This window comes from Ambystoma mexicanum, chromosome 7q, assembly GCF_040938575.1.
Source record: "Ambystoma mexicanum isolate Mex_15411 chromosome 7q, UKY_AmexF1_1, whole genome shotgun sequence".
In the NCBI taxonomy this organism is placed as follows: Eukaryota; Metazoa; Chordata; class Amphibia; order Caudata; family Ambystomatidae; genus Ambystoma; species Ambystoma mexicanum.
The window spans coordinates 973508833-973532846 of NC_090941.1; the positions used below are offsets into that span (position 1 = coordinate 973508833).

At 44.0% G+C, this 24014-nt stretch overlaps 1 long non-coding RNA gene across 1 annotated transcript; it reads left to right on the forward strand.

Moving 5' to 3' along the window:
• LOC138527815 (uncharacterized) lies at positions 1 to 23662 on the forward strand. Its single transcript, XR_011284051.1, has 2 exons — positions 1 to 93; positions 20611 to 23662. It is a non-coding gene; the product is annotated as an uncharacterized lncRNA (long non-coding RNA).
• Positions 23663 to 24014: the final 352 nt, after the last annotated feature.

Here is a 24014-nt window from a genome sequence, read left to right on the forward strand (position 1 = left end):
GGCAGCCCCGCTCACTAGGGCGCAGTCAAAGGAGGGCGGTTTAACCCATGAAGCGACACAACTGAAAAGCTGAAGGCAACGCAGCTACTACAGGTTTGCGTAATAAAAAAAGGGGGCGTCGTGGGGTTTCGTTGCAGCTATTCTCATTCAATGTAGACATCACGGTGCAGGCAATAAGTGGCACATTTTTAATTGCATCATTTAGACACAGCAAATTCAGATCGTTTTCAGAGTGCTCAATGCATTTCGTTTTAATGCAGTTGTGCCCCTAAATGCTTTAATACTTTAAAGTCGAAACACGTCTATGGCCCGAGATACGGAATGAACAATAGAAAACCGCACTTAATGAATCATACGGCCCTTAAAACATAGCTTTGTATTCGCTAATGCTGCACACCCACGGCATTTGCACTACATGTAATGTGGAGAGTCGGAAATCCAGTTGCTACCATGCCTTGCAACATTCAGACTCACTGGGCACAATAATGGCACTCACTGCCAGTAATTGCCTCCTCGTATGCATCTTAAATCGCCAGCTGCAATGTGCAGACTTGCAAATCCAGTTGCTGTTCTATGCCACATTCCACGAATTACACACTAATGCCATGCAAGGGATGTTATTACCACATATGCAGGCTCTAGTCATCATTGTCGCATAAAGACTCACAAATCCAGTTGGGTATCTAGTGATATTTTCGAATGGAAAATATCGAAAATAATTTTCAACGACATGAAAATACCGAATAATATATATATATATATATATATATATATATATATGGGGGTGGGGTGAGGTAGTAAAATGGGTGGGGAGGGGTTTCGGGTGGGGTTATTGACATGGGGAAACAGTGGGTTTGGGGGGGAATCCCCCAAATAAAAACATAAATAATACAATTCGGTATTTTTCAGTGTTTAAGTTTCGTGAAAAATGTTTTCGGTAAAACATTTTTCGAAAACATCACATAGCTACATCCAGTTGCTGCCATTATGTGCTGCTTTAATCCTCTAATATCACAGGAATGCCATACTTATACATGGTATGGCCATGATATGTAATGTGCATCTTCACATGTTTAGTTTCTGTCCTTCTATACTAAGATCATCCTCACATTCCCAGTAATGACATCCAGTGGCAATTAACCTTTTAGGTTTACACTACATTTTGTTGCTCATCGAGCGCATGACAACTAGATGTTGGACTTTTCAGTGTTACCTGTGAACTTCACCTGTCGGCATGGTAAAGTTCAGATTGGTAACTTCATGACTGTTATTAGTCTATGTAACTCTGAATGCGTTCCAAATCTTCTCTGAAAGTGCATTGAAACAGCTGAAAGGGCATTTTGCTTGATTTTAGCTCCCCAGCGGGTAGGGGGAGGGGGTGCCGGCCTCCCAGCCAATCAGAAGATCTGAGCCTCCTCGGAAGTGGGAGGACGCCATGTTCCTCGCTGGGACAACAGGTACCTGCGTGCCCTGCTCCCTTTCTCTCCTTTCCTCCACCTCAACCTAATTTCCATATCCCTCACCCACCCCTCCCACACTTAACTGGCACTCCCTTGTCCCTTGCCGGCGCCGGGAACACTTGGCATTCCCAGCACATCTCCGTCATGGCAATGGCTGCAGAAGAAAGGAATAAGGGACTATGTGTAGTTCCCTTCTCCCCAGTTCGGTTTGTCGTTTTCTTTCAAGTTACGGAACGGCAAGCATGCTGTTTCTCCACCTGAACAAAATATTAGCATCCCTGTAAAACATGCCCCTATGCTTTTGGCAATAAAACTCTTCGGGCAGGGGGGCTTTACCAGGACAGGTAAGGCCCAGTCTCCCGGTAAAGTAACTGGCCTGGGCATTACCTGGCCTGCTAAAGCCCCCACCATTTTCTCCAAACTTTTCTGCACTGGGTCTGGTAACCCTTGCACCAAGATGTGATAAAAGATTGCTATCGTCTTCTCCCATGGCTCTCGAGTTTCAAGGCACCAACGCTCTTGAATCTCTTGAATGTAACTAACAGGATCTTCGTCGTCACGCATTTGCGTGACGTAATAGACCCTATGCCTGACGTGTCTGGGTATTGGTTCCCGGAGCGTTTGCCACACTGCTGCTCTGCAGTTTGCAAATGGTGACCCGTCGTGGGCAGTGTTTTGTATAGTCACCCCTGGGAACCCTGCCCTCTTCCAAATGTCATCAGCTGCGTCACTCAATATGGAGACCTGCAATCCTTTGACGTCACCCACTGCCAGTCTGTGTCCTGCTGTTGGCTTCTCCATTTCATATATCCGTTTGCCAGCCCCTGCACTTGGTGAGGGAAGTCCGCATTTAACATTTTCCTTGTCTGTGTGTTTCCAGGGTACATACTGTGGTCTTATCCCTCCCCTCTCTAGCAGGGGCATCTGAGAATATGCTGCTCTTTCCTCTGGTGTTCATCTATACTGTCTAATATGGATGGGGCCTCTTTCATCCTCGAGATCTGTACATATGTCTATAGGCTCTATTGTGGGTTTCCATTGTAGTTGGTCATGTGCTCTAGACAGTCATCCTCTATAGTGTGCTAGTGCTGTTCATGTACGGTGTGGTGGCCCCAACCCTATTTGTAGTGTGTTGCGTTGGTTCGTCTGTGTCCTGTCCCCTTTCCCTTTGGTCCTGTAACCTACAATCCCATGATGTTCCTTCACACGTTCTTGTGAGGTAGAGTTTGCTTTGCCCCCTTCTCTCATCATCACTGCGGTTGTCGTCATTGTTAGACCCTTCATCCATGTTGCTGCAGAATCCCTCAGAGAGATTTCATTTTCGTGTGAGAAGGGCTGGAGTTATGCTCTAGATTTACATCGATCTCTGTCAAATCAAATTTGTTCTCCCCTTCTCGCACTCCCATGCGTGCTGCGCCACTTCCTAACAAACCTTCCCTAAGTACAGCCATGCTGTCTGGTTCCATTCACCTCTCCTCATCCCGTCTTTTCCTGTCCAATTCCAGTGCAATCTGTTCACCTAATGCCATTATTGATCGCGCATCCTCGTCCTACAGTGCCCGTTCCCTTGCCAGCCTTTCCAACTGTAACTTCCTCAGCCTTCTCGCCTTACACCTGTGTGTTTCCTGTTGTAATAATCTCTTACGCCACCATACCATTTCTTACTACTTTTCATCTTTCCCCTTTTTCTCCCATTCTTCCCTTTCCTGTGCCTTCTTTTCACTTTCGATCTTCTCCTTTCGTTCCCATTTCATTATCTCCACCTCCCTCTCCTTTCTCTGCTCCTGCTCTACGTTTTCCACCTTCTCTTCCCTTCTCCGTTCCCTGTCTTCCTGCTCTACCCTTGTTTCCTTGTCCCGCTGTTGCTGTTCCTCCTCCTCCACCTGAGCTGCTCAGTCACCCATTCTCTGTCCCAATTCCAAGCTTTCTATTGCTTGTGTCGCCCCTTCGGCTGCCCCTGTTGTCGTCCCCCTTAATTTCAGCAGTATATGTGCGGCTATCCATTCTTCCACCCCTATTCCCTCGAACTCTGTTTTCGCGTGCCGCAGCCCCTCCTCATTATGTTTGCAGCGGCTGTCGGCCTGCCCTGTTCCTCGCTGCTGTTCATCTTTGGTATATGGTGGTGGTTTATGCATTGGGTTTGAATACCCCGCTGCTGCCCTTAGTTCTCTCACAGGATATATTCCCTGTTCATAATCTGTGTCATCGGAAATTACACTAGGCGGAGCATGGGGAGGCGCAGATGTTAGGGAGAATTCTCTGTTTAGGCTGAATTTCCTAACCTAGTGAGTCCCCCAGCAGCTTTGCTGGATTTCTGGAGTTTGTTTTTTCTCTCCTGCCAAGAGTGAGTCTCTTTTCTTCACACTCTTGGACATGATTTGAGGGGTTCCTTTGACTGTTAATGTGTTTTATGGGCTATGGGGTCTTTTACTCCATAGGGTCTCATGTGTTTTTACTATGTGTGTTACACAGGACCCTCCGTGCAGTGACACAGGGGTGTCATAGTGACACCCCACCATAGACTCCATACCCTGGGACTGACTACTGTCTCCCAGGGCATGTAAAGTCACCATTGGCTTTACTAGTCCCTAATTATGAACAGAAACCAGTACAAACCATCATATTGTGGACGTACTAGTTGGGGCAATTCGATTGCCCCGGGGTCTGTTAGTCGAGGGGGCACGTCTCCGTCCCCCCTGATCGAGTTTTGGCTGGTGGCAGTGGATACTACTTTTTATATTCGACTGCAAATATCTCTCTATGGGATTTTCCCATTGTTCGAGGCTACCAACTTTAATTATTTAATTCTCATAGCCTCGAACATACCTTTGGTTTATATATTTAATATTAATTCGCCGGTTGGTATTTTTTGCCAGAACTCGATTCTAAAATGGCGTTTGTGTTCTCTTCTGTGACTCCAACCCAAGTCGAGCCCTTTGTTCCACTTTTTGGCGGGCTTCTCCACAGAAGCCTCCAAAAGTGGTGCCCTCTGTCTGGGTACCAAAGGGGGTGTGGGAGGGGGTTTAGGCACCCTGGACTGAGTTACCTTGGTAACTCAAGTCGCACTCTTGTGTGATTGGCCCATGTTTGATTGACAGCTAGGCTGAATGAATGGGGCTGTGCTGCATAAAAGCAGGGCTTTTGGGACTGGAAATTCAGAAGTCGCCACAGGACCTGAGAATCCGACGAGGGAGAAGCTGAGCCGACCTGCTACGACGACACCACCGGTGGAGACCTGCGGAACCGACTCACCACTTCCCGACGACAGAGAAGATCTCCCGGCTGGAGAGTCTTCTTCCCCTGACTGGTGGGCACAACCAGTTTACCTTCTTTTCCTCGCATCCCAGGACGTCTTGTGGTCGAATTGCTCTTGCCAAGCACCCCGGCAACCGGATAGCCACTTACCACTGGACCGCGAATAAAAGGACCGCTCCTTTTAACTGAGAACTCTGCGGCTGGTTTCTTCCCTGGCAGTGCAACAGACTCCTGTCTTCCTCCCCGACGAGATCCTCTCTTCCTCCGGACGAAGCACTGACTTGCATCTGCTGCCAGGAACAACTGCCCCCGCTGGAGTATTCTCACCACTTTAATGTACCGTGTCCGCCAGGCCTCCCTTTCTAAAGATTGCTACAAGGTAGTAATGATCCCTTAACCTTCTGGACTGGGCTGGCCGCCTTGACCATCTAACTGGTCCCTTTCTTTTGGTCCAACTTCTTTCTGAACCTTTTCGAGACTTTTGTGCACTTTTCAACCGTGTGACCTTGGACACATTTCGTTCTGATCCTCTTAAAGTGGATCCGGCTTCCTGAACTCTAACTTCACGGTTTGACCCTGCCTTTCTCTCTTGCTGTGTTCTTTTGAAAGTGTTGGGATCTGTTTCAATTTATGCTCTGCCTTTCTCTCCCTTTTAAACCGAATTATTAGAGTGCCATCTGCGTTAAGCGCTCACCGCTGTCTGAAAATAAGTGGGGCTTTACTTAAGACTTGTCTAATATTCTTTTAAGGGAGTGTATATCTTTTAGTGACCATGTTTTTGAACTGCTTAAAATTAGTGCCTGTGCGTTTTATTAGATGTGGTTTTAAATAAATACTTATATCTCTTTTACACCAAGCTCTGGTCAGTGTTATCTTGTTCTACTGTGTTCTTTTGACCTATTGTGAATACTCTGCATACTGCCTAACTCTTCTTGAGGGAAGTCTGACTGCTCAGCCACAGCTACCAAGTGAATCTGTGTGGTACAGACTACTACCAAGTGGGTTTACTGCCAAACACCTGTAGTCTTAAATCTTTTGCAGCGGTCCCAGAGGGAACTGCACAGGTTTCTGCCTAACACTGGTGTACAGCGGTGGGATTTGTATTGAGTATACACTTTAGTGTGCTTTTTGAATACTTTAGGACAACTAACCACAAAGCTTAGCACTAAAAAGCTGATTTCTAACTATGTCTGCTATGGAGAGTTATACCCTAGAATCATTGTCTGCCAAAACTGCTGATTGCTTAAAGTATTGTGTAGACATAAGAATCTCTCTGAGAAGGGCAAGAAAATAGAACTTATAGAAAGATTGTTAGAAAACCAAAGTCTGAGAGGTATAGAGGAATCTACCCCCCCCAGCAAATTTAGAAAACAGTGATGGTATTGATCTAAATCGAAGTCTTGATAATGAGTCAGAAGAGGAAAGTGAACCTAATGAAGTTAGCCACTCTGAGTCTCTGTCTGCCTTACCTACTGTACCTCCTGGGCCTATACCAGGTCCTACATTTAACCCTGCTTATTTTGAACTTGAAAAAATGAAGCTTGAATTAGAGTACAAACATTTTATTGCTCAATCTGAAAGAAGCCAAGAGCTAGAGTTCAGAAGAATGAATGCCCAGGCTGAGCAGAAGCAAGCTGAGTTAAGACTCAGAGAAATAGAGCTTAATCATGAACTAGAAATGAAGAAGTTGTCTGTGGAAAATGCTTCTCTCTCCTCTGGTTCCTCTAGGAGTTCCAGTCCCAAAAGAACCCAGATGCCTAATGAATTAGTGGATATGTATGAACCTAAGTTGGATGTGTTGGATTGGTTAAAAATGTTTGAGTATAATCATGGGCTCCAGGACATCACAGGGAATGAGTTACTTCCCTGGTTGTTCTCTAGGCTTCCCCATGTTGCAACTGATGTGGTAGTGGAGTTGGGGGAGTTGGATAAGAAGGATTATGAATGTGTGAAACTAGTTTTGATAGCTAGATTTGGGAAGACCCCTTCCCAGTACCTTAAGAGGTTTAGGACCCTCAAAAAGCATGATGGTACCCCTTGGGCTACCTGGGTGAATGAAAGTTTGAAAAACTTAGAGGGATGGATTAAGGGTTACAGAGTTAACACTTATGAAGGAATGAAGAATCTTGTAATGTTGGAGTCAATTTATGATGCCTGCTCTCCTGAGCTCAGACAGCACTTGGCTGATTCAAGGGAATTGGATTCCAGGAAGTTAGCTAAGGCTGCTGACTTGTGGGTTGCAAGAGGGCCACTCATAAGGATTCTGGTGCTACTCAGAAAAAGGATGAGGGAAAACAGCCTAAAAAGGACTCCAAAGAGAATTCTAATAATTCCAATTCCAAGGAGGGCCACAAACAAAACCAAAAGGGTAAGCCACAAGGGAAACCAAATCAGGCTAGTGTACCTTCTGGTGCCAAACCAGAAGGAGGTCAGAACAAGCCACCATTCTAGAAAGCATTTGGTAAATGCTTTGTTTGTGGCTCTATCGACCATGTGAAAGGAGATCCCAGATGTAAGGGTAAACCTTCAGGGGTCCAGCTTTTCTCCTTAGCCTTCGCTCCAGAGGAGGAAGTACAAATGGCAAGTGGAAACTTTCTATTGCTGGCTGATGAACCCATGGAGTCTCAGCCAGTGTTTCTTTAGTGTCTCTGGGTTTGTGGGAACAACAGAACTTAGATGTCTATAATTCTATCCCAGTTAATACTAAAGAGTATTATAAGGACAGTGTCCAGGTGAATGGGCAAGAGACTCCTGCCATTAGGGACACTGGGGCCAGCATAACTGTGGTGGACAAATCGTTTTTTTTTTCAGGCTGAGGATGTTGCTAAGGCACCCAAACGTCTCACCAAGTTAGCTGGAGGGCCTGTGCAGATGCTTCCCCAATTACCAGTTCTCATCCAGTGTAATGACATGACTGTGAAGATACCTGTCAGCATACAAAGTGAGGTGCCAGGAAGGGTTCTGTTGGGTAATGACCTGAAAACTCTTGGACCCCAGACCTCCTAGTAAAAGGTTACAGGAGCTCACCAGACCTGCAAGGGAGAGCACCATGAGAGGTGCTCCCAAGGAGATGATGAAGAAAGAGATCACTCCTGCTCCACTGGAGATGTCAGCTGCTGTCTCCAAGAAACTAAAAGGAAAAAGGAAACCTAAAACCTCTAAAAAGAACCTCACAGCCAGCACTCCAGTGCAGCCAACAAGGACTTCCCCTAGGTTGTCCAAAGTTACACCAGTAACTCCCCCTCCAGCTGAGGCTGAGAGGGAGGTACAACCCTGTGTGGTTGAACTAGACTCTGAAGAAGAGCTAGTGGGAGGCCAGGAACTCATTGGAGATCTGGATCCTGTTGACCATCCTGAGCTGCAGTCTTTACTGGCAGAAGGTGGACCCAACAGGGCAGACTTCAGTAAGGGACAGAGAGAATGTCCAACTCTGGAAGGTCTTTGCCACCAGGCAGATGCTCAGGCTGAAGGGCAAGAGCCTGGGAAATATAGGTTACACTGGGAAGATGGCCTCTTGTACAGTGAACCAACGGAGTCTGCACCTGGGGACAACAAACGACTTGTAGTACCCCAAGAGAACAGACCACAGTTCTTGCAGTTAGCCCATTAGATTCCTTTGGCTGGTCACTTGAGTTTCAAGAAGACTAAGGAAAGGCTCTCACTCTACTTTTATTGGCCAAAGATGGGGGCTGAAGTAGATAAGTACTGCAGGAGCTGCCACACCTGCCAGACTTCTGGTAAGGTGGGCTCCAAGAATGTGGCACCGTTAGTGCCTCTCCCTGTAGTGGGAGTCCCATTCGAGAGAGTAGAGATTGACATTGTTGGTCCCCTTGATCCTCCAACCTCCTCAGGCAACAGGTTTATACTTGTTGTGGTAGACCATGCTACTAGGTACCCTGAGGCAATTCCTATGAGGACTGTTACAGCTCCGGCTGTGGCTAAGGCCCTCCTTGGTATTTTTACCAGGGTTGGGTTTCCTAAGGAAGTAATCTCTGACAGGGGGTCGAATTTTATGTCCCACTACATGAAAGCCATGTGGAAAACCTGCAGAGTTACTTACAAGTTCTCAACCGCATACCACCCTCGGACAAATGGGCTGGTTGAAAGGTTCAACAGAACCATGAAGAGCATGATAGGTGCTTTAGAGGCCCCCCTTAAAAGAAAGTGGGACCTTCTACTTCCATGCCTTCTCTTTGCTTATAGAGAAGTTCCTCAGGAGGGAGTAGGTTATTCTCCCTTTGAACTTCTTTATGGTCATCCGGTCAGAGGTCCATTGGCCCTGATCAAGGAGGGGTTGGAGAGTGCTCCTTTCCCCAAGCCAGTCAGAGTGACTGACTATGTGATAGGTCTCCGAAGGAGAATGTCACAAATGATGGCAGAAGCAAGTGCTAACTTGAAAGCTGGACAAGCATTGGTCAAGCACTGACATGACCAAAAGGCTAACATGGTTGAATTTACTCAGGACCAGCTATGTTCTCGTTATGATTCCAACAAGGGAAAGGGCCTTGCAAGACAAATGGATGGGACCCTTCAAGGTTGTGGGTAAAATATCTGGTGGACTTGGGCAATCCCAAGGAGGCTCCAACAGTCTTCCACACCAACAGACTAAAAGCGTATGTCTCCAGACCTGATGTGGGAGCTCTGCTTCTAGCATCATCAGAGGAAGAAGAAGAGAGTAAAGCTCTTCCTGATCTCCTCAGAGGCTTACCTTTAGAAGAAAAGATTGAAGGAGTAAATCTCTCTTCAAATCTGACACCTGAGCAACAGGAAGAGTGCAAATCTATGTTAAATCAGTTTGCCTCCCTGTTCTCACTTTCACCAGGCTTGACCCCTTGGGGACAGCATGACATACTCACTGGTGACTGTCTGCCAGTCAAAAGCAGAGGATATCGAATGTCAGAGAATGTAAGAACCCACATCAAAGGTGAGGTCAGCAAGATGCTTGATCCCGGGGTAATAGAGCCCTCTACTAGTCCATGGTCTAGCCCAGTTGTGTTAGTACCAAAGGCAGGATCTAAAGAACTTAGATTCTGTGTGGATTAAAGAGCTCTTAATGCAGTCACTAAGACTGATGCCCACCCTTTGCCAAGGACAGATGAGTTGGTGGATAGACTTGGTGCAGCCAAGTTCCTCAGCACATTTGACTTGACGTCAGACTATTGGCAAATAGCCCTGACAGACCATGCCAAGGAGAAAACTGCCTTTTCTACCCCAGTTGGCTTATACCAGTTTAAGGTTATGCCTTTTGGCTTGACAAATGCACTTGCTACATTTCAAAGGATGGTAAACCAGGTTCTGAACGGGATGGGGGACCTCTGCATGGCATACTTGGATGACATAGCAGTGTTCAGCAATTCCTGGGAAGAACATGTGGACCACCTGAGATATGTTTTGCAGGCTCTTGGAAAGGCCAATCTCACCATAAAGGCAATTAAATGCCAGATTGGACAGAGTAAAGTGGTCTACCTTGGACATGAGGTAGGAGGTGGAGAAATAAGGCCTTTGCCCAGTAAGATTGAAGCTGTGCAAAACTAGACAACACCTACTACTCAGACCCAGGTGAGAGCCTTCTTAGGCCTCACCGGATATTACAGGAATTTCATTGAGAACTATGGGTCCATAGCTTCTCCACTGAATGTCATCTCCTCTCCTAAATTCCCTAAAAAGGTTAGGTAGAATGAGGAATATAATCAGGCCTTTGAAACCCTGAAAAAGGCTCTTTGCCAAGCCCCAGTACTCAGAGCTCCTGACTACCACCAAACTTTCATTGTGCAAACAGATGCTTCAAATGTAGGAATAGGTGCAGTCCTCGGTCAACTGGATGGGAAAGGTAGGGAGCACCCCATTTGCTTCATCAGTAGAAAACTGAAGGAGCCTGAAACAAGGTGGGCAACCATTGAACGAGAGTGTTTTGCTATTGTGTGGGCTCTGAAGAAGTTTAGGCCATACTTGTATGGTTCTACTTTTGTCATTCAGACTGACCACCAACCATTGAGATGGTTAATGCAAATGAAAGGGGAAAACACAAAACTATTGAGATGGTCAATCTGCCTGCAAGGGTTTGATTTCACCATTGAGCACAGGTCAGGGTGTCACCACCAAAATGCTGATGGTCTCTCTAGGATGTATGTCATCGACTAGAGGTATGAGATTCATCCAGGAGTGGATTAAATCCGCCTGTCCCTTAGTCTGGGGGGGCGAGTGTTAGGGAGAGTTCTCTGTTTAGGCTGAATTTCCTAACCTAGTGAGTCCCCTAGCAGCTTTGCTGGATTTCTGGAGTTTGTTTTTTCTCTCCTGCCAAGAGTGAGTCTCTTTTCTTCACACTCTTGGACATGATTTGAGGGGTTCCTTTGACTGTTAAATGTGTTTTATGGGCTATGGGGTCTTTTACTCCATAGGGTCTCATGTGTTTTTACTATGTTTGTTACACAGCACCCTCCGTGCAGTGACACAGGGGTGTCATAGTGACACCCCACCATAGACTCCATACCCTGGGACTGACTACTGTCTCCCAGGGCATGTAAAGTCACCATTGGCTTTACTAGTCCCTAATTATGAACAGAAACCAGTACAAACCATCATATTGTGGACGTACTAGTTGGGGCAATTCGATTGCCCCGGGGTCTGTTAGTCGAGGGGGCACGTCTCCGTCCCCCCTGATCGAGTTTTGGCTGGTGGCAGTGGATACTACTTTTTATATTCGACTGCAAATATCTCTCTATGGGATTTTCCCATTGTTCGAGGCTACCAACTTTAATTATTTAATTCTCATAGCCTCGAACATACCGCTGGTTTATTTATTTAATATTAATTCGCCGGTTGGTATTTTTTGCCAGAACTCGATTCTAAAATGGCGTTTGTGTTCTCTTCTGTGACTCCAACCTAAGTCGAGCCCTTTGTTCCACTTTTTGGCGGGCTTCTCCACAGAAGCCTCCAAAAGTGGTGCCACTCTGTCTGGGTACCACAGGTGGTGTGGGAGGGGGTTTAGGCACCCTGGACTGAGTTACCTTGGTAACTCAAGTCGCACACTTGTGTGATTGGCCCAAGTGGTGAGCCGGCCGGCTCACCACTTACCATGTTTGATTGACAGCTAGGCTGAGTGAATGGGGGTGTGCTGCATAAAAGCAGGGCTTTTGGGACTGGAACTTCAGAAATCGCCACAGGACCTGAGAATCCGACGAGGGAGAAGCTGAGCCGACCTGCTATGACGACACCACCGGTGGAGCCCTGCGGAACCGACTCACCACTTCCCGACGACAGAGAAGATCTCCCGTCTGGAGAGTCTTCTTCCCCTGACTGGTGGGCACAACCAGTTTACCTTCTTTTTTCTCGCATCCCAGGACGCCTTGTGGTCGAATTGCCCGTGCCAAGCACGCCGGCAACCGGATAGCCACTTACCACTGGACCGCGAATAAAAGGACCGCTCCTTTTAACTGAGAACTCCGCGGCTGGTTTCTTCTCTGGCAGTGCAACAGACTCCTGTCTTCCTCCCCGACGAGATCCTCTCTTCCTCCGGACGAAGAACCGACTTGCATCCGCTGCCAGGAACAACTGCCCCGGCTGGAGTATTCTCACAACTTTAAGGTACCGTGTCCGCCAGGCCTCCCTTTCTAAAGATTGCTACAAGGTAATAATAATCCCTTCACCTTCTGGACTGGGCTGGCCGGCTTGACCATCTAACTGGTCCCATTCTTTTGGCCCAACTTCTTTCTGAACCTTTTCGAGACTTTTGTGCACTTTTCAACTGTGTGACCTTGGACACATTTCGTTCTGATCCTCTTAAAGTGGATCCGGCTTCCTGAACTCTAACATCACGGTTTAACCCTGCCTTTATCTCTTGCTGTGTTCTTTTGAAAGTGTTGGGATCTGTTTCAATGTATGCTCTGCCTTTCTCTCCCTTTTAAACCGAATTATTAGAATACCATCTGCATTAAGCGCTCACCGCTGTCTGAAAATAAGTGGGGCTTTACTTAAGACTTGTCTAATATTCTTTTAAGGGAGTGTATATCTTTTAGTGACCGTGTTTTTGAACTGCTTAAAATTAGTGCCTGTGTGTTTTATTAGATGTGGTTTTAAATAAATACTTATATCTCTTTTACACCAAGCTCTGGTCAATGTTTGCTTGTTCTACTGTGTTCTTTTGACCTATTGTGAATACTCTGTATACTGCCTAACTCTTCTTGAGGGAAGTCTGACTGCTCAGCCACAGCTACCAAGTGAATCTGTGTGGTACAGACTGCTACCAAGTGGGTTTACTGCCAAACACCTGTAGTCTTAAATATTTTGCAGTGGTCCCAGAGGGAACTGCACAGGTTTCTGCCTAACAGCGGAAGGGTCAGATCCCTCTGTCTTTACCTCCTGCTAGTTCATCATCCCTACCCTTTCCCCCGCTCCCTCCTGGAACATACGCCAGAGTTCAAATATGGCCATGCGGTTGGCTAATTTCTTCCCCTTGTATGTGCTCTGTAAGTGTGTGAGTAGTGATTGTAGCACTTCTTTTGAAAAACTGCCGTTAGACGACCATGAGTTCCAGCTTTTCGGCTCAGTGTCCTTTGACCACTGTATAATATATTTTTCAATTTTGTTCTTGTACGGTAGCAAATGTTGTATTGGCATTACTCCTCCCACATCCCTTTATACATTGGATACATATTTTATGATTTTATCCCTTCTTTTACCTGACCTCTAATGAAGGATTTCGATACTACCCTCTTAATGGAGGAAAGTTACAATATAATGGTTACCACATTCAATTGCTACAAGCCCCGGCGGCTTTGCACCTTACACGCCGTACTCCGCGTACAGCACCTCCTTCCCCAGTACTGCCGTTCTCTGGCACACACCCTCAATCCTGCGCATGCGCCGGCCACGCACCACCACTCGTTCATCTCTCTACCAATCACAAGTTCACAATGCTAGCTCCTCACCGTCCCAACACGTCCTATGCACCAACCTATGGGTGATGTCACCAAACTAAAGTTCGAACAAGTAACATAGAACACTGACCTGTTGCTGTAGCCCCACACAAACCCCACGATAATCCCACAAAGAAAAACCCTTACAGCTGTCTTCCCGCCTCTCCAGGGCAGAGCATACTTTTATTTCTCGTGACTAACTGCACCCGTTGCATCACCTAACATGTGAAACGCCTCTCTCCAGGAGACTTAACCAGCTAGTTCACCTTCCGCAATGTAGGATACCTCCAGCTAACCCTTACAGGGATACCGTCATCTATGCTCCATGCTAAAACACCCAATTCATAGAAATACTTTATTTACATACTTCTATAGTCCACGCCAATCAAGTCTATAGTCCCGGTTCTCCACCTGAGCCTTTTACCTCAAAGACCGAACGCTGGTCTCTAACGACCTGTGGTATGGCCCTTCAGCGCTTTAGTCAATTCTGTCCATGTAGCTGTCTCTGGTCCCATCTTGTGCGTCTTCATCCACTCTGGGCAGTGTTTGCACTGTTCCTGGGCTGTAGGGTGGACTGAGAGGATACTTCCCATGGTACTTATCCATTGCGGATGTAGCAGGGATTGGTGCCAGCTCGTACGATCGGCAGCCATGTTGCCTTTGGTCCTTGTACCGGTTGGGGTGTCTTCCGGAACGGGGGTATAGTTTGGCCTCTCCTCTTCAACAATTAAACAGCATTAATTATACAATTCCATAAAAAATTGGGTTAAAACCTTCCATATTCATAACAAATTACAATAAAATGTATCATACAAATTATACAGATTCACCTAATAAGTTAAACGACTTAATAAAGCCAACAATCGCAATCATATCTGATGAGGACCTCCCACTCAAACAATGGAACCAAAAACCTTTTAAGTCAGTCACACTAACCACCAATAACATTTTCTAAAAGTAGACAGAACGATTTGCAATTTGTGCAGGACATCTGGTTAAAAGATGCTCCATCATTTCAGCAACATCCTCTTTACAATAACGTCAAAATGCTTCATTGCGAGTTATTTTTTATATACCTAAGCATCAGCTGTCTAGATGGAAGTACATTTAATCTGCACCAAATAAACTAATTTCTTATGTGCCCGTTGGGGTAGAGTTTTAAAAAATGGCGCTAGTCGGCACTAGGGTGGATTTCTACCTTGTATATATCATGCAGAACTTACTTGAAGGCAACCTGATTAAATACTTTGACAAAGATGGAATGAATAGGAACACAGTGACTCCACAGTGTGTACCTATTTCCTCGGATAAGGCTTCCTTTTAACATGCACGGTCTGGTACCTTCATATTTTACTCTCTCGAAATACCCCTACTTTATGTCTCTGTAATCCGCATGAGATCAGAATTTTCATATAACCCTGGGGCCGCATTCTTGGGCTGTGGTCTACCTGGGGTTTCATAGATGTATGCTATGTACCTGAACTACAGCAAATAATCCACCTTTTGAAGTGCTTCTCTCCCTTTGTCATTCAATACATCAAACATGGTGAGGATAACAGATGCCTAATGATGTCCCAGAGGACTTGCCAAGGTTCTATGTTATCACAACAAAATAAATTACTTTGTGGTCATTTATTTCTTTGCAATCACTTCGAACTTTGTTTGCGAATTGTATTTTTTAATTTGGGGGGGGGGTCCCCCCATGTTCCCTTTCACTTCCCTTCCTCATGTCCCAATTCTCTTTACTACTACCCCTAACCGAATCCCCGAATCCCCCGTTTTACCGCTTATCCCTTAGATACATATACCAAATTTGAAGTGTTTGCAAATAATTTACTTAGTTAAAACAACGAGAGACCCTTGTCAATATTCTTAGGACCGATTCACAGAAAAATGCACATCTCTGTGCAGTGTAGGTGCACATTTGTGAATAAGGTAGTGTGCGTATTTGTTAATTTCTCCTTATGCATACATGAAAAAGAAGTTTATAAACCTGCCTCCAAGTTTAGTTTCGTGGGTGGACGAGCAAAGGGCTGGCAACACGAGTAACAGGTGAACAGGAATCCCCAAACCTGAGTCAGGCTTGTTATGGTTTCATGACGATACAAGTATTGGCCTCACCCAACACGCACTGACTAATGAATAGCATTTGCATCAGTATTTGAAGCAAAAATAAACCACCATTCTACCACTGCTGGTAGAATGATAACACTACAATGGCTGAAGCAGGATTACAGTACCATGATGCCAGGGAACTCAAATTGAGGGCTGTGACCAGAGTGCCACTGTGCCAAGCATGGGCTTTGAGAACCTCAGGGCAAAAGGAGCAACTGCCCCACTTTTCTTTCACAAAGGAGGCAGGAGCCTCACATTACCCTGGTAAAGATTTTTAAAGTTATTTCTTTCAGACCGGTTTTTGCAAAATATAATTGTGCACAGTTTTGATGTTGCTGGAGATGAAACACCATTAGCATGCAAGCTTTTTCCAGGAACGGCACTGTTGGCAGTGAAGCAATGCTGTCCACCATCAGGGGTTGCACATCCAATGCTGGGTTCTTTTAAAGTTGAGTGATGAGACCCGAGACACAAAGCTGGAAAGGTAGCTACAGTTTGAGAAATGTCATGTGTTCAAATCTGTCTGTAATTCTTATGGTTGTTCCCAATTGTTTCTGAAAAATGTCCTATAAAACTTAAACTTTCTACCAACCTTTTTGAAAATATTTCTGGTTGTAGAATGAGTCTCATCCTCCAGAGAGGGGGGAATTTCAGCACTGATAGTGAAAATCTAAAATTGGTCTGATGAATGGTAAAGCTCCCGGGATCTGCTGGTGATCATGCTGATCCCAGACTCTGCTTTGAAGCAGGAAATAAGGCATTCTGTGGGTGCTGCCCCTCAGGTTAGGATTTAAGGGGTTTTGATTTCTAAGGGACAGAATACTGTGGGAATGCCTCCACAAAAGATGCATGTCAGAAACCAAGAATGTTAAACGTTAGTTGTATATGGGGCCCCCTTTCCCTATCAAGTACATTTTGACAGGTGGGCACACCCCTTTGTGTCTTTATTCCCACCCCCTTTTGATAGGGTTTTGATATCAATTTAATATACAAATATGAACATTATATCAAATTTATATCAGATTAATATAAACGGCTATAAAGTGTGTTTGTGTGTTTTGATATGTTTTGATAAAAAGTGAATCTAAACTTTATATAAAATGATTTTAATATAAAATGTCTATTAAAATGATTTTAATATCGGAGAGCGCATGTGCGCTACTGCTTGGTCAAGGGCATAGTGAGTTGTGGGGAGTTAGCTGTCAAGTGTTAGGTGGTGGTGATGCTTTAATGACGCAGGAGTTGTTTGGGGCCTTTATGGTATGATGTCAACATTTTATAACAGATTTTATACGAGGTTGTTGTATATTTGATATGCCTTTGAATAATTTTATATTCTTTTTATATAAAGCTAGCAGGGATTTTGATAAGAACCCAAATAATGTTTATATAAACGTTGAAAAATAATTTTATATAAAGCTGGTAGCATTTTGATAAGCACTTTAATGTTCATCATTTTATATAGATTTATTGGAGCTGTAATATAAAGCGAGGCAGATGGGGTGATTTTATAGATGTAATATAAAAAGGGTTTTGGCCTTTTCTAGGCATGCTGTTATCATTTTATAATGTGAAGAATAGGTCTGGAAGGGTTGTAGCTTTAAAATGTGAATAAAAATGATTTTATAATGGTGTGGACACACCCGGGCATGTTTTGTTTTTGAAGCGGACATTAAACCTTTGAAAATATAGACAGGCAAAAATGCCGGGGCAATGGCTTTTACCTGGGTTGCAAAGAACATTGTTCAGAGCAGCACAGCTGCAGGTTCATAGGCAAACATGAAACCATTTGAAAATATACAATGTTCACAGCAGAGTGCGAACAAATTAAAGGCTGTATTTCAGGGGTGTGTTAATGTTATACAGTGTGCCAATTCCTGTATAGGCTAGACAGCCAAAAGTATCTTTTAAAAAATACAGGGGCTTAACACAGCTGTATTTTCTGGCAGGATCACACACACACACACACACACACAGCAGCTGGGCTTTATCTATGAAGACGGCGGCACAGGCCAAAGAATTCACAGATGACGACACACGCGGCCCTGGGGTCTGACTCAGCTGTTGGATCTGCCCATGTATTAGAAAATATGTGAAACTGACATCAGAATGATGCAACCTTACAATGAAGCCCGAGGTGCGTGTAATCTCCAGATATCATGTGCTGGGTGTGTCTAAACTGCTTTGAATGAGCGCATTCATTGTAAAGTCACCGTAGCCCCAGGTGCATGTAATCCCCAGATGCCATGTGCTGGGTGTGTCTAAACTGCATTTGAATGAGCCCATTCATTGTAAACTCACTGTGAGTAGGGAGTTTCCAGAACCTGTAGCAGACCACTCGTGGAATATGCAGAATGGGGGATGTTCTGATAAGAGGGCTGAGGGCTGGGTGGGGACACTAACTGGATGTCTTTAAAACCCAGGCTTTAGAAGCCTGCCAGATTAGCGGTGTGTCCTGTGACGGAAGAGGCCTCATTTTTGAAAGAACAATAAGGTAAAATGTGTTTTATTTATTTATTTTCTGTAGCCTTGTACAGGGATGTGAACGGATTGTTTTAAATAAATAGCTGTTTTTCTGACAAGGCGGGCTTTGTTTTAAAAATGTACACTCTTTAAATCTAAAGAAGAGTATTTCTAGTGCTAGAAAGTGTGTTAAGGCACTAACATGTGCTTTTAGGAAATGGCAAAAGGTATGAAAATGTTTCCAAGGGTTTTTAGCCCAGCTATTTAATGTGCAATACAAACAAAATACATTCATTTTTGGGAGGACATGCCAGAATGAATTTGCGGTTTATTTGTCAAACACACATGTTGATGTACAGCTTGTTAATATTTTTAAAAGATGTGGTTGTTGTGAAAACCAGCTTTTATTTCAAGTTTGTTCCAGAATCTGGCATTGTGTATTTTTAAGTATGGGCCTGTTTGAAAGGCACAAAGTGACGCATTGTTGCAGCGGTCTAAATGCCACATGTGCAGGATGGTGTTAGAGTAGCTGGTGTAAATATTTTTATTCTAAACTATATGAGGAATATTCACATTCTGGCTTTGGAATGTGCCAGGCTAAATAAGGCAGGCTTGCACTAAACACTTGTATGTGCTATAGGGTTCTGGCTGCCTGCAGCAACGGTGCTAAGCCTTATTTGTAGATTTAAAAAATGTCTAATGTCTTATAATGCACACCAGTAAATAACCAGGTCATGGTTAAAGGGGCTGCACACACTACAATGGCACAACTTTGAATGTACATTTTTAAACCCAAAATTATTTAAAGATGTTTAAAATGCTAAGCCAGCCTATAACCTGTGAAAGCAGATATGTACACAAGCTACATGAGGCACTGTGAGGTGGCCGACAACACATTGGTTAATGTTAAACACCACAGCCAATGGGGGTAATGTATTTTTTATTTAACGGGGCAAAAAGAGAATTTAAAACAAAATGTGTTTATTCTTTGGGGGCAGGCAGGATTATCTGCCCGCATGCATTTTCATAGGGCTTCTGAAGTGTGCTTTAACAGTGGCAGGCAAGTGTTAAGTTACATGCAAAACTGGTTCAGGCGAGATAGTGTCATTTTGTAATCTGCATTTTATATTTGTTTTCGGGCTGCTAGTGTTTAGGCCTTATCAGCATTTTTAGAGAGCTTGTTTACGAAGTTTTCGGTATTGGGGATATTCTTTGTGCAAATGAAAACAAGGGCTCGGTCTTATCTCCACATGCCGAGCAGCGCACACAATAATGCTAGTTATAAACGTCTGTAAACATTCATTTGGTTTTAGGCAATTCAACTTTTTTAAATGTTGAGCTCTGACTATGCACACAAGCGACATGAGGCATTGCGAACTGGCACACAGCTCATGTCTGAATAGGCCTCTTTGTGAAGAAAATCCCACTTTTTTTATGACACACCACTAAAAACGAAAATGCTGATTTAAACAGTATTGCAAACACAGTTTAGCCATTGACAAACCCACTAGGCATGGCATTTATATAAACAGAGGGAAGACTGCTTTAAGCAGCCACGGTTTTATTTTATAACACATTTGTTATTTTAAAACAAATATTTGTTTTGGTTGGAGAGGCTATAAGACATGTAAGCTTATCAGCATTTTAGATAACCACCCTCAGAAGCTCCAGGCAGCGGGACATTCTATGTGTAAAATGAAAACGCCTATAATTAAGTATTTAGAAAGTGCTCAACACTTTTGGTTCTAGGGAAGCAGACGTGCATATAAGTTATAGGCACTTTGTGAGGTGTGGTTTTCTAATTGTGGACCCTTGACAAAGTGAATAGTCATGGCCTTTATATAGGCATACTGAAGCAGAAATATAATTTGAAGTAGTATTTATACCAAATATATTCTCTGAAAGCTCTGCAAGTTTTGAAGCATTCTAGATTATTTTATTCAACTAGGCACAGTGCCCGGTTGGAGAGCATTATTCATCAAAGGGGGTTCTAAAGGTCTAATTGGTTCAGTGTCCGAGGTCTGGCCGTATTGTCCAATGGGTGGTCCATGGGGCCGATGTGTGGCCCTATTGTCTGATGTGTGGCCCCTGTGTCTGATGTGTGGCCTTATTCTCTGATGTGTGGCCCCTGAGTCTGATGTGTAGCCTTTTTGTACGATGTGTGCGCCCTGGTGTCCAATGTGTGGCTCTTTTGTCCAATGTTGTGTTGTTTTCTTAATTGTGTCATGATTTTAAAAAATATCGCTGCAATATTGACGTTTTTGCCAATGTGTCACAGATCACACATGTGATGTGGCGATCCATAACGAGTTTGTCATTTTACATTTTCAGGACTGTGCGCTTGGTTGTTATAAAGGTTCCATATGCTGACTTCTGACTCTATATTGTTATGTTTTTTACAGAAATGGCTCTCAACAATTGGATGTTGCAACAGGCTGCTTCTGGAAAAACAGCCTGCAGCGATGGACATCTCGAGGGCGTTGGAATGGCGCAGCCTGTTGTTTCTGGATCCCTGTTTTTGTTACAGCATCAAGGGCAAATGGATTTGGATGCCCCGCCTTCACAGATGTCTTTTGTGAAATCATCACTGGGGCCTCTTGGTTCAGGAGTCTTTTTGCAATGTCTGCTGATAGAAAAGTATCCAAGGGGCAGGCTGCTTTGTGTGGATCAGTAAATTCTGAGTGTTTTGAGAGCACAGTGATGGGTTTTACTGTCTCTACTAGATCTATTGCGGGCGCTGGGATGAAGCCTGTTGTGCATGGATCAACATAGGTTGTACACCAGAGGAGCTGCTGCTAACAAGATCTCAAGCATTGAGTTTTGACAACCGGCTCTACAGAATGTGAGGCCCTGAGTATGGGTCATCTTGACTGTTGATCGTAAGGGCCCAAGGAATGTCTGGGGGGCCCCTATGATTGAAGTTGTTCTATTTTTGATTCTTCATAGGGATATCTTTTTTGGTGTCCATCATCAAGGGCCCAAGGAATGTCTGGTCCCGAAAGCAGGAGTTGTTCTTTTTTTAATTTGATTCATCCAAAGGGGCCCGAGGAGTGTCTTGGGTCCCTGGTGATTGAAGTTGTTCTTCTGATTTATTAATGGGTCGATGGATTGCCCGCAGCCCCAAAGAGCAGAGTCCTTCTATTTTTTTAAAAAACATATGTCATGACAAGGCTAACAAATGACAACCCAATGTTTTTTTACAGGAGTGATGGATGGGTCGCTATATGCTGAATGATTTATTACAACTTCTAAAGCTATGTTGTGTGTGATATATACTACATGTGTTTTATACAGTTTTCAAGCGATATATTATGTTTTTTATTTACAGCTTCTTGTTGGGTAAAGAATGACAATTCATTTGTAAGTATTTCCATAGTGCTTAAATGTCAGATATACATTTGGAAATATAGCAATGTTGGTTTTATTAACTCCTAGAAGGCTGAAAGGCTAACAACCCGTGCTGTTTTAACCTCGCCCTAGAACAGCACACATAGATATATGTACATCTTTTGTTAGTGCACAAGTATTTGTCAATATGGATATCATGCTGCAACAACCCTTTGCATGTGTGCTGACTGGCCCTCCTAGCTGCGGCAGTAGTTATTTGGCAAAAAACCTTTAGTAAACACCTACACTGCAATATCACATGCCCCTGATAATATTATTTGATTTTACAGTTGCTGGCAACCTCTTTACAACACTTTGCAACAACAGCTTAAACACCTTTGGCTTGTAGAAGGTATGCCCGAGCATCTCAATGACTATTGTGTATCACCGCCGAGCATGACGAATATGATTATCGTGGATGATTTGATGACCGAAAGGGGTCAGAACGCTGAACTAGAAAAAGCCTTTGCTCAATATTCCCATCACTGCAATCTGAGCCTTTGTTATATCATACAAAACATGTTCAACAAGGGCAAGAGCAAAAGATCTATAATGCTAAACGCTAGTTATATAGTGTTATTAAAACCCCCCTGTGATAAACAACAATTAGCCGTGATAGCCCACCAGATGTATTTGATCAAAATGCATTTTATCATGGAGGCTTTTGAGGACGCGATCAGTACGCCCTATGGATATCTCCTGGTTGATTTAAAAACAACCACTCTAGAGGATTATAGATTGTGCACCGATATATTTCCGGTCAAGCTACCCGTTGTTTATATCCTGAAAAACATTGAGCACAATACCACGTCAGTAGCCAGACGCGCTTTCACCATGTCGACATGCATAAGAAGAAACATTGCACTGTTGAAAATGCTTGTATATGCTACCACTCAATAATGCAAGGCCATTCTAGCCACGGCTTTTGACGATTTGGTGGCGGCTATTGCGGATATTGCTCAGAACACTTTAAATTGACATGTCCCCTTAACACACCGTCAAATAACTGTCTTGAAAAAGAAGGTCATCAAGAAACTGAGCAATAAGCAAATATCGCTAAGGGCTAAAAGAAAAGTGGTCATGCAGGCTGGCGGGTTCATAGGATCGCTCATACGCATAGCCCTACCGCTAATCACCAGCTTGCTCTGGGGACAATAATGGAACACACACACAAAATGTATTTGGTGGACAAGCGTCAGTTAGAAAACCTGACGACTTCCGGATTGGGATATACAAAAAGTTGCGACCGTGCGTCTCGACTTGGAAATGAAGGATGTTTTAAAAAGATCTGATTTAGCAGCGCATGATAAAGGGTCCTTATATTCGAATATAGTGCATAAATACCTAAACCACGGCCGACACGGCAATGGAGAGAAAAACAAACAATCTTTATATATGCCACCCGAAGTATCTAGTGTGTGAAGGATCCACCAGAGGCAGATCCGGTTGTGGCTGATGTGATAAGCACTCCTAACCTGCGTTATAAACCTAACACAGAACTATACTACATAAGATGGAACTTGCAAAAGAAGTGGCCGGCTGGACCGATATGGGCAAGTTTATTTACAGAGTGAGGGTTGTCAGTGGTTGTAACCTGCACAATCTAGTATGGGTCGCTACAAACGGACACCACACCGCTACAATAAATGCCCCCATCAGCTGGAATGAGTTTATGCAAGCGGTCACAGATTTAAATATTCTGACTTCGGTTGTGGGTAATGTCGCCCAACAATACCTTCTGGAGTGGCTAAAAATGAGGCTTCCCGCAAATCCTTGGCAACAACACCGCCCTTAAGTCAACCCTATAAACAGTCCCCGCTCCCCCAACCCCAAAAAGGAGTGGAATACCAGCTGGTTTAGGGACTCTTTACCTACCCCGTCATACATGACTCTGAAATGTCTAGGCTGTGCCGAAGGCGCAACATCCCTATATGGTTATCTGAATAACGCGACACACATCATTGTTGAATGTATATGTTTCTTCTTTGCTATATTGTGTTATAACATTTTTTCGTTTTGTATTAAATATGTCTTTTTTTATTAATAAATGTTTTCATTTCATATGAACGACTGGTTGTTTATTATGTTATATTATTTAGTATGTATAGTAACGTACAATGCATGTTGATTTTTAAAGCTATTTTATTGCTACATGAATCACTGTATAGACGATCCACATTTACATTTTTGACACATTGTAAACATTTTGCGAGATCGCTACACATTTGATAACATCATGTTGACAAATCTGGTTACCATTTGATAGTTTTGCATGCGATTGTTCCAATACATTTTCAAAACAGCCAACAGCGATATCCATTCTGACATTTGACTGATAAAGAATATACAGTGTTGACCACAGGTCACGCACGGCCTTAGAGTCTTGAACCAGTACTGTAATGTAATGTAAATATTTTGC